Consider the following 17183-nt stretch of genomic DNA (forward strand, 5'->3'; position numbering starts at 1 on the left):
ACACACACACACACACACACACACACACACACACACACACACACAAATGATAATGCCTGTAATTGCTTTGTTTTCACATGTGAGTGAGTGCCTCCCTCTCCCTCCCTCTCTCCCTTTTCTCCCTCCATCTCGCATTCTGAATAACTGATTGTGGGGATTATTATGAATGAATGATCGAGGGGGCTATGGGACGGCCATGGTGTGTGTGTGTTATGTCATCTGAAAGGCAGTCTTGCTCCATTAGCAGAGTTTGATTCATAAGTAAGAAGCCTCACTTCAGTGATTCCCCTGGCTACCATTGGCACAATAGATCCATTACACACACACACACAGGGTGGAAAAAAAGGCAAGGAATGACAGCGGAAGGAGAAAAAATGTACCCGTGAGAGAGAAAGCTGAACAAAGAGAGGATGAGAGCCAGGAAACAGGAAGTGTGGAATGAGGAAATGAGAAGAGGAAGGAAACAGGAGGGGGAGAGACAGAAAAATGTGTAGAAAGAGCAGATGCTTTGTTTCTGCTTCTGTCCACTTGTGGGCTGACAATATTCCTGCCTTTCCAAAAACGAACAAAAAAGGTCATTGTTTGTGCTGCTGCTGCCTCTTTGACTCTCACTGAGTAGAACATAACTCAGTACAACTCTCAGATCTCCTTATTCATAGAGCTCGACCGGGATATTAAACTCCACTTGCACAGCCTGGAGACCAACATGCACAAATCAAACTCTCCACAACTAAAGCCAGACAGTCGATAACTCAGCCAGCAACTTTGTCATAATGAATAATTGATGATGACTCTTTGTGACTGACGCTAACCCACAATCTTATGAGTGGATGCAAATGCAATAGCTCAGCCCACTCCCTTTGCCGATGAGTGTCATTAACACACATAATGGCACTGGAGTCAAACAAAGTGACTATGAATAAAGTCAGACAGATCCGACCCAGGCTGCAGTCATTTGGTTTTATGTTCAAGAGGTGGGAAATTAAACAGCGAGAGACTCGTGTCAGAGGCATCAAGAGAAGTCATTTTTGATGGCTTTAACATCTGAATCAAATATACGGCACTCTCTTATCCTTAAATCCGTAGTTCATGAAAGGAAAATCATTATTTCGTACTTTAGTACACCACTAGCGTACTGTATATGTATATCAGTAAAGCTGTTGTCCGGGTCGCATGGAGGTACAGTAAAAACCTGAGAAAGCAACAAAGACCATTATCTTCACTGTGGCTGTACAAGAGTCAGCATGGCAACCGCTGCAGCACATACAGCCATGCATTATGGCAATCATCAGCAACGAGTTGACACGTTGACATCACATTACTTGAGACTAGCCATCATGTTCTGTATCCACTTACACTTCTTGGGGACTCACAATTAACAAATATGGATTTTACGGCATGATCTATTATTTTGAATATTTCACATTGTGTTTTGTGTGTATTTATTTGTATCCTATGTGATTACTTCTTCTTATTGTAATACAACATACCCTGTTTTTTATATTACATTATTGTTTACTACATTGACAAAACTTTTAATCAGCAATTGTGTTCAGCAAGGTACAGATATATGGTGTTCAGAGAATAGTGGTAATGACCCAGCAGCTGGGTATGGGGTACTGAGAGGGTGGAGGGGGTTCAGCCCTACGTGACGCCAGGCATGTACTCAATGCTACCTGGCTCGCATTCAAACACACCCCATTTCATCTAGAGAGCCCCAAGCCCCTGGAGAGTTCCCCGACATGAACCCAAAGGCCCTAAACACACACAAACACATACTAGCCCTTCACGCTCTGCAAAGACCAGGAAGATACAAACACTGAGCGGTAAAGACAGCACGAGTGCACATCAGAGCACAAGCACACAAAGAAATAACTAAGCATGAACGAGAACACACAAAGGCAACGATACCCCCACACAAACAAAAGCCCAGACACACAAACACACAATAAGATAAACAAACAAGACACAAACATGCAAACTTCCATGCATGCAGGCCAACACACACACACTCACACACACACACACACACACACACACACACACATACACACACACACACACACACACACACACACTCCACTTTGTGTGCAGGGCTTCTTTAGATATGGCCCCAGCCCCACACAAGAAGCTGCATAAAATATTCAGTGAATTTTTCAACATGTGCTCTTCCCCCTTTCGCACGTGTAGAAGTGAAAAAAAGATGTCGGGGGAGAGCGATGGTGAGACAGGAAGGAGGGGGAGAAGGAGTCAATGAGGGCAAATGCAGAGTGAGCAGCAAGAGAGAACGGACGAGCAAGCCAGAGACTGACTGGGGGATGCAGAGAGAGATGAGGGAGAAAGAGAGAGGAGGGAGAGAGAGAAGAGGGAGAGAGAGATGAGGGACATGAGAGAGAGAGAAGAGGGAGAGAGAGAGATGAGAGAGAGAGAGAGAGAGAGAGAGAGAGAGAGAGAGAGAGAGAGAGAGAGAGAAAGAAGAGGGAGAGAGAGAAGAGGAGAGAGAGAGAGAAAGAGAAGAGGGAGAAAAAACCCCAGCTGACTCTGTTCCAAGCTACTCCCCTTAGCAACAGCCCTGGCTCAGCCTGCGTCCCATTGGCCAGCTGACAGCATGCATCACAATCCCATGCATGGCACCACAGCCAATCAGGGGTTTCCTTGCAACTCTGCATTTTGGATTTCATTTTCACCATGGCAACACAACCCTGCTTGTGGCCCTGGGATGTGGCCTGTGCAGTGTGTACACGTACACGTACACACACACACACACACACACACACACACACACACACACACACAACCTACTGTATATACAGTTTATCAACCCTTGATGAGCTCAGGCCAAAGCATTTCCTCTGCAAGCACATGAGATATAAACAAAACTCACATGGTAGAAAAGCTAACTGTGCTGCATCTCCACACCTGTGAATGTTTAAGTCCCAAAGTCCCAAAGTGACACAGAGAGTGAAGAACACGAGAGCTGGAAAAAAGTTCATCCTGCACAGACGACCCAGGAAATGCGTTGATCAGTGCCCACCGACACTCCTAATGTGGAGAAGAAACACACGGTCACACTCTAGATGTCTCCCTCTGTCAGTCTGCATCCTCACATTAAAGTAAACCATCCTCTTAGTCCCGCCTCACGTTCACTCTCAAGGTTGGAAGCATCAATCTGAGTTCACACATGTACAGTTACTCTGTAGATGTTCTGGCAATTACTATGTTGGTGTCATGTTTGAAAAGTCGTTTTTCTGTAAAAAGCTGTTCTGGCAGTTTGCCTTCCCAGCGCTCATTTTTCATTGCTACCATTATTGAAACACCAAGAAATTAAAGACAATATAACTGGTTGCAGATGACATTTTTCTTGTAGAACCAATAAGCTGGCCATTAACCCACATTCCTATACGGCCCACCCCTCTCCCCTCCACCAACCAACTAGATAGTCGTACACGGACAGAACGTCCTTATTAGGCTACATCCACACTTTTGCTAAATTTACGCCCAGCGACCACGATACTCGGAGGTGTTTGAAAACGCTACCGACGGCGTGTTAGTTTGAAAACTCCAGGGTTGCATTGTAGTGTGGACGGGCAGAAACGGGCGGTATCTTTAAACGGATCAAATGAATGCGGGGTAAGATGTTCATTTTGATCACCGATATCCTGGCTGGGACTGATGTTTGAAGTAGGGATCGACTTTTAAGTAGGTGGGAATTGCACCATGTAGCCTTGATGGAGGCCCACACCGCTGTCATATTTGAGACAATATTCTGGCTTTGATTTATAAATCGTAAGTCAGTTTTGCTCTCAATTGTGTTCGAAATTCGTAGTTTTTTTTACACCTCCATCTTGTTGCCCTACTTTTGATGTTGCCATAATTAAACGTAGGTATGACTGGGTTGTGATCAGATACATGTCTGGCCAATAATTCTATTGAGTGTCCCAAAGGCAGCAAACCAGAAGATATAGGAATGTAATCTATTCGAGAGACAGTTTTATGTCTTGTTGACAAGATGGTATCGTCTTTAGCAGATGGATTATGCACCCTCTAAAAGTCTGTTATAAAGAGATTTAAGGCTTTGGACGCAGATTCTTGAGAGCTTGATAGAGCTGAATAAGATTTATTGAGGTTATAGTTTCATATCTGAACCAACATGTAGTTGGTAGTCACTTAACTGAGGTAATTGAGGGGAAATGAATATGAATATAGTTGGGTCATACAGGCTAATGAATGCAACTATTTTGCCCTGAATGGAGGTTCAGCAAAAAGCTAGACGTCCTTCATTTTCAGAGCCAATCTTTTCAAGAAATACATAAATGTTACGTCTCATTTATATCATAACTCCTTTTGTACAAGTACCATAAACTGTTGCCACAACAGGGTTATAAAAACATTGAATTAGGTTTGAGTTGAATGTCCTGAAACAGCTCATTATCTATCTTCTTTCTGCTTAAAAAAATAGAAAACCTTTGAACGCTTGTAGGGAGACTTTGGTCCTGGCATTAAATAATACAAAAGCGAAATTTTCCAATTCATCTGTGTTGCTAATATTCCCCTGGATCTGTTGCCGTGAGTTGGTTGTGGAGTCCTGAATTAACCCGCTCCGATTCAACCCCTTACCTTGTAATGTCTGTGAGTGCCACCAAGCACTGAACACTACCAGCACCTAAACATTAGAGTGCAGATCTCCACCAGGTGAGTCTCCCTCTCCCCTCTCAAACAAAGAGAAGTTAGCTCCCTTACAGTCAAGATGGCGGCGAAGATGGCAAAAATGTGAATTTACTAATCTCGTATCGTGCTGAACTTTAGTGGATCATGACATATCGGGTTTGGAATTAACCTGCAGATGCTGCAGTCCAAACATCAGTTTTTGAGCCACAACAAAGGCCAAAATGTGGCCTTCAACAGACTAAGTAAGGCTTATTTATAGCCTCCAGAAGTGGGGCGTCAGCAGTCAACTACGGTATACAACAGTCAATGACGTGTTTTATTAGAAGTTGTGTATCGCCACAATCACAAGAGGTCGTTGAGCATACAGTCATTAATGAGCACAGAACATATGAGACAGAGATAAGCCATGGACGGACAATGATGCTAATTGATAATTGTATTTCCCTGTTCTGTTGCTGGACACTGCCAACTAATTACATGAGAGCTTAAAGTTTAAAGCTTCTCTACTTAACAATTAGATTAACAGATTAACAATCTGTAAACAGCACAGCTACAAAGAGACACACACAGTGAGTACTGAAGGGACTACCGAAGATAAATGGGTGGATGAAAACTAAAAGAATTCAACAGCTTGAACTCCAGGTCAAGTAATACCAAGTTGCATGATGAACACACATTTTCTCTTCAAATATTCCGTATAACTGGTAGTCTTAGTACATTTTGATGTGTAAGTGTAGATAATCTTTCTTGTGCTTGTACAGTATGTCCCTGTTCTTATGAATATGAGACGTCATAATCAGAGCTCATTATTAGCTGAAGGGTGACTGGAGAAACTAGATTTGTGGGAGGAATCTTTAACTTCATACATTTCAAACACGCATGCAGACAGGCAGACAGACACAGACAAGGTAGCTAGCTATGTCCTCTTTGTTCTCTCAGTGAGATTTATAAAAGGGTGTGAGAGAGGGAGGGAGAGGATCAACCGATATCAAGACAAGAAGAGAGAGATCGAGGGGGGCAGAAAGACAAAGACAAAGAGAGAAGTACTGAGAGATGTAGAGAGATGTAGAGAGACAGGCCGGCTCCTCCACACTAAGCAGGAGGAGAGACAATGAATCGCTGCTCCTCTACAAACAGACACATGATGAATAGGTCTGCTGCATAACCCCACAGCGTGGACGTGGTTTTTCAGAGTGTGTGTGTAACTACAGAAGCGATCCTTCTGGGCCATTGTGGCAATGACCAAACCAGAGGTTGATATCCAGTATCACCTTCCCCTCCCACAATAACAAAACACAGCCAACAGCTCCAAAAACAGCGTTCGGGGGTCAGCTGTCAAACTGACAGCAGGTAATTAAAAGCAATAGCAGAGCCTCCCATTGGGTTTGACGATAGGCAATGTATGTATCCCACCAACAGCAATTAGTCAGCCAATTACCTCGGGGCCTAATTATAACGGCGGTCCATAGGAAGGCTTTGGGAGGGACAATAATGGGCTCTTATGGTAGCCAGTGTTTATCTAAGTGATCAATGATTAGCATGATCAGTGGGAAAAGGTCAGCACCTCACATGAAAGGCTGGCTGCGTAATTGACATTTCTTCTTTGCTGCGGTTAATTGGTACAACAGCAGCAAAGTGCTGTTTTTCTATTAACGGTTTGTAAAAGTACATATTAGGATGCCCCGTTGGGTGTAATGAATGTAAAGACCGACATGCCCTACATTCCTTGAGACTGAAGTCACATTTTTCATGGTTTAATGTTTCTGAAATGTGAACAATGAAGCTGTGTATTTTTATTATTGTTCCCCACTTTATTCACTTAAACACTGCTAATGGAGCTCTCCTGGTTTTGGGCCTTTATGTTATCGCTATAATATATACGATACATGTGACTGGTGGAGCTTTATTGGCACACGCTTGTGATGGTAACGACATAGCATTAGTTGGAAATTCGATGTACTTTATTTTGACTGATTCAATTAAATCTTAAAGGGGTCCTTCAAAGGCTGTGTGTATGCGTGCTGCAGCTCTCGGAGGCAGAAGCTCCTCTAATCGAGTTAGCTGTGATAACAAAGATGGCAGCTGGCTTTCCAGGAATATACTCTCCTACTGAGCATGCACCGCCTGCAAGTGGATTTCACACATACATGCACACACAGATAAGCATGCACATGCACCAGTGTGACCTATCTTTTGGTTTCCTGGGGTTTTAAAAATGCATGTGTGGTGCTGTGGGTCTTTGGACAGTAAATGCAAAAGGCTTGTACACATACTGAGACGAGCTTATTAACACATCCATCTGTACGCTCACACGTCTTGTTGCACTCTAACTCACTCACACATTACACGTGTCCCTCTTTCTGTATACAGATGTGTGTGTGTGTGTGTGTGTGTTGTTTATCTACTCGCAGCTCTGTGAGGCATCTAGGTAGGTCAGTAGGTGAATGAGTCTGGTCTGGTTAACTATGCATGCACTAACTTTAAAGCCCTCTTAGCCACATAATGGCCCTGAACTGTCTGACCTGTCTGACCTGTGCCAAAGGGAGGAGTTGTGCTCTTCAGTTATGAATATGTTTGTATTGGTGCCACATCATTTTAGATACAGCGCTCAGAACAGCTTGGAACAGCTGATACCTGATAGACTTCTAGATCTCAGGTATTTTTTTTTCCGTCAGCAAAGAAACCAACTAATAAAATGAAGCAAGCCTACAGAGGGATTGGAGATCATTAACAGCAGTTGCTCCGGCAGAATGAACCCACTTTTTTTCTCACTATGCCTTTTTAAAATAGTGGGGAGTCAGTTCCACGAACACAGTCAGGTATCTGTAATGCTCTATATCGCCCCCTATTTGTCCTCCTTGTGACAAAAATCATGATGGTACATCACTAGTATATTTCTGTTCAGATAATATGTGAAAGGGGAACAAAAGGGCCATGACAACACTTCAGCAAGGCGAATGCACAGCCTTCACTCCATGTGCAAAGTAAGAGCAGGTCAAAATAAAAGGCTTCAAGCTCCAGATTCACATCTGTCTATAGGATCCCTCACTTCTTTCCTCCTCTGCAGCCTCCCTCTCTCCTCTCTCCCTTTGCTGGCCTCTCACACACAAAGGCAGGGGGAGGCAGAGGTGGAGGAGGAGGAGGGAGGGGGGTAGAAGGCACAAAGGGCTGGGAGCTGTGGGCTTGCCCTGGGGAGAGGGAGGGCGAGAGGGTGGATGGGGTAGAAAGAGGGGAGCAATGGTGGGAAGGGAGGGGTCCAAGGGTGAGAGAGCACAACATAAGACAGCCTATAGCAGCAGATTTGTTTTGTTTCCACTTTGAGGGGGGGAATGGGGTCGGCAGGGGATTTATTCAAGAAAGGGATTTAGTTTGGGAAATGCACATCCACTATCTACCAGAGCCTGTGTAAGCGTTTCAGCCACATCTCTTTTGTTCGGCAGATAGTGTTCACGTCTGGTGCTCAGTTTCTTACACAGAGCAGCAGCAACAACTGCACCGACATTTTCTTCCATGTTCTCCCTCGAACACACCATCAATTTAGTTTACAGTGGAGGAAAATTAAAAATCAAAGAAGATCACTCTGTGGGTGCGTATTTGTAGATGACTCTACTAGATTAGCAGGTTTGTTTTGTGTGAGATCTTTAAGCTGCAGTTTGTATGCGTCTTGTTTTTCTCTCTGCAATGTTCTTTGGAGTACAAAACATGCCAAATATTTCTACACTATGAATCTAATGAAACGGTTTCCTCATAGGTCAGAATACAAATGAGAATATGTCTTGAGGAGCTGGCATTACAAATGAACATTAAAAAGCAACATCCCTGCCTATACCTTCTACAGATGTTTTATACCAATGCACCCCTTAGACATCCCCCCGCACACACCATATTCCCTCCACTTGAATGACCACAATCTCACACTAATCTTGCACCATCTGACGTCCCCTAACTGCCTCCTAACCGCTGTGGGGCCGCGAGACACAGGTGCACCCGTCAACACTGAATCACTTCATAGTAATAGACGGCCAAGTAGAAACATAGCTACACTATTAAACACAGCTACGCGCACACACACACACACACTGGTGGAGGTGCCAACAACACACATACGCACCTTACAAACACACAGCATACCAACAGAGGCCTGTGACATTTGGATAGCGCAGGCCAAACAACAAGCACACAGCAGAGGACAGGCGGCATGTAGGGCGCGCACACACACACACACACACACACACACACATACACACACAGCCTACAAAGAAACTCAGATGAAAACAAGCCTGCGCTTGCATACACACACTTACACAATGCCCTCTTTTGCAGGAAAGTTATGTAACCAGAGAAGAAGAGGGGCTCTCTTTCTGCACATCTTTCCAGTCCTTTTATATTGAGCTCTATCTGTTCTTCCATTCTGTTGTTTTATTCAGTGGCAGTTTTCTTTACGTGGACTCAGCATTTCTTGAATGAGATTTATTTTTTTTTTCTTTGCCAGCGGTTGTTTTAATGCATTATAAGCCCTTTGATGGCATACATTGGACTGTTAAAAAGCTTTTATGTTAAATGTGGTAATAACGCCCTCACAGACCTCCAGGAGGTGGATGATGTCAGCTCCACCTCTTCTCCTTCCCTCCCTACGCCACTCCTCCCTCAATGACATCGCCGATGACAGAAGAGGAGGAGGAGGACGATGAAGAGGAGTCTCTCCCCCTCCGTCTGCTTCCTGTCCTCCTCCTCACCCACTGCTTCCTGCCGTCCTCCCCCCCGGGCATCCTGAGTCAGCTCTCACCACCTCTCTTCCTGACTCTCTCTCTCTCTCTCTCTCTCTCTCTCTTCATATCCTCCTTCAAATCTGTTCTCAATTAAACCAAAAGCAGTGTTCTTTCTCTTTCTCTCATGCCCTTCATCCTCAGGGTCTCAAACGATTTTACACTTGATTGTATTCAACATCAGGCAACAGCGGCAGATGAGAACTGGAATAGCAACACTTTGTTATCACTGCTGTGACAAAATGAAAATGAACATTAAAAAGATAAATAACAAATGTATTCTTAGAACAGTTAAAACACCACTCCATGTTCTGAAAGCATAACTCCTTTTCTATGCTGCCTCCACGGAGTGTGTGGCACATGTGGATGGCACATGGATTGGAGCATTCAGAAGAAAGAAAAGGAGGAGGAGGAGGAGGATGTAGACAAAGCAGATGGGATAAACAGATGCCAAATCCTAATGTCCTGTCCTGTACACTCGCAAACTGTCACCTGCGTGTATAAAAGGTGGCACAATGCAGACTGGACAATCGGTCAACAGCAAATGTAATGTTGCGTCAAATCAGATTTTTAGAAAATCATGTATTTTTGGGTATATGAATGCTTTCTGTGTCATCCAACCGTTTCAAAACTAAATGTGTGGGTTGCTCCCCATATCAACATCTGCGGGACAGCGTGCTCACTGTAGTCTATGGACTCCTACTGCTCTGCACAGCAAAATTTTCCAGCTGAACATATGTCACTCGTCTAGTGCGTCTTAAACAAGATCCCCGTCCAAACAAGCCGTCTGACAAAACTAGTCCCAGGTGCAGCATATGGAATTATTTCACTTACAACCAGCCAATATCAAAACCCTGGTGTAAAGGGTGCTGCCAAGCTCTGCAAGCCAAGTACGGTGACATCATCAGGGCTCTAGATTTATTAGCGGTATTAAAGTAAATTTTATGGAATCGTAACACCAGAGGGAATGTCACACAAAAAGGCTGTTAATCGGACTCACGTTTCAGGCTCATTATATGAGCAACGCATCGCGCACACACACATCCAGCAGGACACGGTAATGGCGAGAGCGTGCACACCTGTGTGTCTCGGAGACAGACGCGGGCTAATTGACGGCGCTGTCTCGCTGATTGATGCCAGCGCTCACAGTTACAGATTTACTAGATAATGTCATTCAACACACTCACTCAACGGATAATGTGTGACATCCACCACACAACGTACCACATGCTGTTTGTATAAGAGACCGGGACCAAGGAAGGGTCAAGACACTACAGTTTCAAAAAGAACACATAACCAATAGAATATAAATATCCACCAGCTGTCGTATGCAAAGCAGGGCTCCCTGATTTATTATGCTTACACTGTATCTGCATTGTAGGACCACGAATAGTATTGGACTAAAGAAAAGGTTGTAGATTTGTAACAGAAATGAAGACTGTAATGTAAAAGTAAATACAAGTGTGTGAGAAGAGAAATACTACTTTCATTTTCACGGTTCATCTTTTTCCAACAGTCCTCCCTCTCTCCCTCCGTCTTTCTGCTCAGGGACATTCTGCCCTACAGACAAGCTTGCAGACAGACTGTGCTTTATGTGTGTGTGTGTGTGTGTGTCCCCGTCTACAGGCATAATGGGGGGTGTCTACTTGGCTTTAAGCAGGATTGTGTGTATTATGTGCATGTGCATTTATGTTTGTAATGGATCTGATTCATGGCCAGCTGTAAATGTATGTAATAAAGTTGAGCAGGCTAAGTGATGGAAAACCCCAGGTGTGTGAGGCTCGGCAGGGTCCTGGGAGACGCCAGCATTAGAGAGAGTGTATGTGTGTGTGTCTTTGTCCCCAAGAGAGAGATCAAAACAGTGAGTGAGAAAGGTGTGGGGGTGTTTGAGATGTGTGTCAGAGAGTGTTTAAGGACTGTGTGTGTGAAAATGAAACAGAGCTGGTGTTAGGTTAGGAGTGTATACGCCTAAATAAGGGTGTTGAATGGGTACAACTGAAGTGCGTGTGTGTGCGTGTGCGTGTGTGTGCTTGTCTCTGGCCCCAGTCCCAATCAATTTAGTAGCAGTGTTTAAAATGGCAACTCCTCTATGGAAACAGACAAAGAACTGAGCTACACTTTCAACATCTAAAGCTTCAATAGTCATGGATTGAATCCAACACTGCAGGGCCTTTATAGGAGGGGATGATACTCAAACAACAGGTTGCACAAAAGCAGAGTGGTAGCTGGACACCCATCACATCACAAATAGGAAAAATACAACAAATCAAACTGGTTCATGGCACATAATGTTTGGGCAGGCCAGCACCAATAGAAAATAGAAGAAAGATTTTAGTGTGAAATCATTAGTCTCAATGAATAAAACACACCTTAGGACTCAACGCTTCTAAACCGGAGATTGAACTACACAGTATCAGAGATTATACATGAACATATTGCACCCATTTGCTGGATACATTAATACATTTCAGGTAGTCAAACATTTTATTGTTCTGTAAGAACCTCAGGCAAACATATCCTACTGGACAGGCATAACAGGAATGACGTACATCCCAACAGGAATAAGTCACGCACATCCCTAGTGTCACTGCAGGCAGGTCAGAGTCTGGGTAAAAGGTCAAAAGTCTTACCTGGACAGGTGGGTGCTTGAAGCGAAATGCAGGTGGCTCCCCTAGAGAAAAGCACAGTATGTAAACAATGGGTCTGATACGGATCAGTCCAACTAGTCTGCTGTTATTTTCTATCAGCTATCAGCTCAGCTGCAAGTCAGCTGTGGGGAAATACCTTTAAATGTCATTGAATTGTTATGTTGACTGAGTAATAGAATATATTGCCATTTCATTAAAAACATCAATTATATTTCTGAGTAAAATGCTAAAATAAAAGTAAAATTCCATCGTACCATCACTAAGGAATGGCATCATTCCCACACTGTGCAGTCCATCTTGACGGGCAGTATCGGCAATTTGACATTTGCCCATTCTTGACTACAGTAGGTGAGACATCTCACTCATGGCTTCAGTCAGGGGCTGGGGGTCCTTCAAACGAAGCACAGCAATGCTTAGCCATGGTCCTCACTCCTCTGGGAATAAGAAAGTAATACATATATACTGTATATATCAAACTTTTGGAACAGGGATACAAATTAAATACAGTGATCAAGTTGAGAATAAACAACTGACAACACTCATCAATATGGAAAAGTACTCAGAGCAGACGGTGTATATACTGTGTGTATATATATATATATATATATATATATATATATTTATCGCTCTCTCGTCTGCTTTCATCATCCTGTGAGAAATCAGCAGCTGTTCACCAAGGTCACACTCAGATTGGGGTTAGACTGCAAAAATATCGCCATCTGGGGGCGAATTCGCGCTCTTGCAGTTTGTACAGTTCATGGAGATGCGTACACTGATGCATACATGCAGTGGTGGGAAATCAGAGAAGTACTCGATACACTGCTTCAGTGTTGGCATGTAATTACTGCCATCATGATTGAGGAAGCAACTGGGCATGTACTTGGGAATAAACGAATTGCCCGTGCAATGTTTAAATGTTTAAAAGGCCATACAAATGAAATGTATTCATGCACACCATTGTGTGACTGTATTGCTAATACACAAACCAGATAATGGCTTTCAGGATGCCAGCAAACCAGCCAATTGATCAATGGGTACTGTTTGGTAAACAGGTGTGTTGCTTATGGGCTCTATTTTTATGTGGACAAACACTAAAGTGGGGTTTTCCTCATAGGACAAGAGGTAATGGGATGTTCACTATACTGTTACTGTGTTGGCTACATTTCATAGTGTGGCGGCAAACAATGTGTCGGAAAACGCTACAATCACTGTGGATATTAACTCATGGGGAACTGCTTTGCAAATATGTAACGTTAATATTGATACAGTTCTGGAACACAGACCACGTGAGTTAATCGCATCAATGCGTATAATACGAGTGTAACTGTGCAGCATTAGCTCGGACTGGAAACATGTGGGCAGCATATCTTCAAATATGCCCAAAAGTAAATTCAACCGCTTAGCTAGCTAGCGCATATTAGACCAGAACTACACGTACCTGGGCGGCGCCATTGCTTTGTAGTCGACAGTAAAATGTTTGCTGTTACATTAGAACCTACGGTACATTAAAGCTAAATATTTTTAATTCAGCTATTTGTTTTGTTTCGTCTTCCCGGAGGTGTCCACAATTAGTCTGAATTATTTGCAGCTGTGCGTTGCATTGCATTGTGGGACATCAACAGCACACCAAAAAAATCACTTTTTAATGTGAACACAGTGCATAACCTACTCAAAACCCTATTTAACATGAATTTAAATCATGCGAAATGCACTTGCATTCTGCGTGAGTTTAAATTCACAAAAAACACATCTCTACCTGCTCCAGGACCACATGTTAGTGTAGGTGACCCGGAAATGAGCAGACTGCCCCATTGATAGGTCATCATAAAGAGGATCAGCACTCATCACTATCACCTCGTGAAGTGTAGCTGATGTCATTACTGGCTAGTATTCAAATATCTAAAAGCTCTGACAGTGTGACATAGAAAGGCCTCGTATTTACAGTTCAAGCTCCTCCACTAGCAAACAGCCCCTCTACTGAAGGCCTGCATTTAAGCGAAACTTCTTCTTCTTTGGCTTTATAGTTAATTTCCGGTTGGCAAACAACGAATTGGTGCATTACCGCCACCAACTGGTGTGGCGCGTGTATCAGGCTGTCTAGTACTAAGAGTTATTTAATTTAAATAAATGAATACTAATAAAAAGACGTGCTCATATTGTTTTACATTTGTTAGTTAATTTGTTAACATGCTGAATCGTTTTGATAACCCTTGTTGAGTTATTTTACCAGAATATCTATTAGGCTACATCAACATGTAGGCCTACTTTTATCTTGCTGAGTTTTCAATTAGCTGCCTTCTTACTCCCTCGTTTTTATTTGGCAAAACTGCTCCCATACAGGTCTAGAAGTGGTCTAACCAATTCACTGTCCTGGGTCGCCATCCAGTGGCCACATGCCCGAAGTGCTACAGGAACAGCAGAGAGAGGGGTGGAGACGACAGAAGAAAAAAAAGAAAAGAAAATTCCAGGGAAGAAAATTCAAACGCTCTTCCTGGAAATAGTAGAGAACCCGCCACAACTCCACCACATGACATTTCGGAAAGAAAATGCGACACTCCATTCCTCCAACAGCAGCGAGCCCGTATTTCATTCAATCCGCCGCTATATTCTGCCCCCATCAGCAGCGAAATATCGCAGCCACACGTAGCACATCACACCCACGGACACGATCCGTCGCCTTTTGTTGCATTTTCAAAAACACATTAACCGAGATCTACCCGAGGCGATTGCGAGACCGCCAACTCCTGACCCACCTTCCCCGAAAACTACTCCTTCCTTACTGTAAAAAACGTGACATCACCAACATACGTTTTAATATGATTTGAGGCAAAACAGCTGTCAGCCACGCAGCAATAACTGCTGCAGTATTGAAACTTATCGGCGCTATTGTGTGCAAAGTTAACAGTGTACTCATTACATTGTATTTCGCGATTATGTAACACCATCAAATCACCACATTTTAAATGACGCTAACCTCCTGTTTCCATACATGCATGGTGCTCTGCAACATCTCGAGTTTAACAGACTTATAATAATAATAATAGTCTCTACAGTGATACAGATTGTCTTGTAGCGGATTGTATTTGAGCAGTGACGTTGGTCGCGTCCTTTAGGATTTATCACAGGGTGAGGATAGTTCAGGTTGTTTTCAATGGAGTCTCATTGGTTCCCCAGTTGCAATTAGGTAACAGCGCATGTACAGCCTCACATGCCAGCGTGCGTGCCCGATAAGAGTCATATGCGTTATTATGCTTACCTTCTTTGTGCAATCCAGAATGTGCCGTAACGTTACCGGGTTGACCCTCGCGGTTAAAACAGTGTAATAGTGGAAAATCTGCAAAGCAGACCATCTTTTTCCCCCCCAGCCAGGGATGACGCAGCCCGCTAAAAACCCTCTCCCAAAAAAAAATTCAACCCATTCAACATCCATAACCCGTTTAGGTGCAAATGTCGACACGGGGAGCTCCCGTGCACGCAGATAGATCACAGCCCGGGCTGAAGAAAATGTTGATGCGTTCGCCCAAGACATGACGGATGGACTCATCACTGATCTTGCATCTCTGCACAGTCATATAACCTTTCTGAATGATTGCACAGCTCGTTTCCTCCTCTGAAGACCGATCTGGTAAAAAATCGCCAGCTCCTGTAACCTCCAAGGCAGCGCAGGGAAGCGATGGGCACGGATTCCCTAATCATCCCCCCCCCCCCCTCAAAAAAAAAAACCATACTGATATCCGTTTCCTAGAGAGGGACCGATCCGCCGCGATCAGAGCGGGCTGTCCTTAAAGAAATTGCGCAGTTTATATTCCATTGAAACGGAGACTCTTTCCCTTCTGTCCCTGGTGAAAGGCTCCCTTCCTCCTCCTCCCTCCCCTCCTTCACTCTCTCCTTCTCTCTCTTCCCTTCATGCAGGTTTATTTTCGGTGGAGGAGTTTTTGGACATTAACTGCCCCGCCTCCATAGTCACTGGCAAACACACTGTGCAAGTAGCCCAAATTCTATTATTAAGTACAATTCAATGGAAAACAAGTGGCCCCGGGTTTTCCCCTCATAACTATGAGGTATACAAGAGTCAAGCTCTCTGTCGGAGGTGGTTACTGAGGGGACCGGGAGCCACTTGAGGAATCGGTTATGCTTTGGAGAAGTCTTCTTATCTTTTTAGGTTCCTGTCAATTTCCAAGAAACTGCAAACTAGGGCATGTTGGGAAATTACAGCACAAGGCAAACCCATCAAGCCAGGAGCTCCCACACAGAGGCTCACTTGGCTCCTCAAGGTGCTTTAAGTGCTGTCAAGGGGTCCAGACAAACTGCAGATTGATTTCATTTCCCTGGTCATACAATCAATAGCAGACCCTATAATCTGATTAGTCCTTTCCCCCACGCTTATCCTCTAATGTGACGGACAGCACTTTCAAACGGGTGTCTACAGGTCTGCAGAGAACAGCTTTCATAGGTCCTTGTTACATGAAAAAGTTTGGATTCCCTCATCACAGATATTCAATAAATGTCCACTAAACGTAGGAATTTTAAGAGCTGCTGTTTTACGGTAACTGAGTGGATAAGCAGATGGAAGGAGTTGGCTTCCATTGCCCTCAAGAAATGAATATTTCTGCAGGCTGGAGCATTTGAAAACCTCGGCTCCATCATGAAACATCCACTTTTAGAGGAGATACCGCGTCTCTTACAAAATAATAAACAATGCAAATGTTCAGGTTTTTTGAATCCAAAGCAGCCACAACCTTTGGCTACTGTATTCCTGTCCTGGAATACGCAAATCCAATTCAAATGTTAAGATGGGAAGTTTAATTATCAGCGCAGAACAAATGCATCTAAATGTTTCCACAGCACATTTACAATCTAGTTCATTGCAGCTGCTTCAGGGTTTAAAAACAAAACAAACCACACCTCCCAAGTCTGATATTATTGTTTCAACCAGGCCTGAGAATAAGCCAATTTGAATTTGAATTCAACATGTTGCTGTGAGTGCCCCCCTCTGTCCCCACCCAACCAGAGACCACCAGTGTGTACACACACACACGCACGCACGCATGCACGCACACACACACACACACACACACACACACACACACACACACACACA

General features: G+C 43.8%; 1 long non-coding RNA gene across 2 annotated transcripts in view; it reads right to left on the bottom strand.

Annotated features, from left to right (window-relative positions):
• LOC116385386 (uncharacterized) overlaps positions 1-15994 on the bottom strand; it is a 40485-nt gene extending 24491 nt beyond the window's left edge. Inside the window, exons 1-3 of one of the 2 annotated variants that reach the window (XR_004212876.1) lie at positions 15339-15994; positions 12337-12516; positions 12065-12105 (exon numbers count right to left, since the gene is read on the bottom strand). This is a non-coding gene — a long non-coding RNA (uncharacterized LOC116385386). The remainder of the gene's footprint in view (positions 1-12064; positions 12106-12336; positions 12517-15338) is intronic. The other variant, XR_004212875.1, reaches the window with a different exon arrangement.
• Between the last annotated feature and the right edge of the window lie 1189 nt (positions 15995-17183).

Source organism: Anarrhichthys ocellatus, unplaced genomic scaffold (assembly GCF_004355925.1).
Source record: "Anarrhichthys ocellatus isolate YVR2014 unplaced genomic scaffold, GSC_Weel_1.0 scaffold11, whole genome shotgun sequence".
NCBI classification, from domain to species: domain Eukaryota; kingdom Metazoa; phylum Chordata; class Actinopteri; order Perciformes; family Anarhichadidae; genus Anarrhichthys; species Anarrhichthys ocellatus.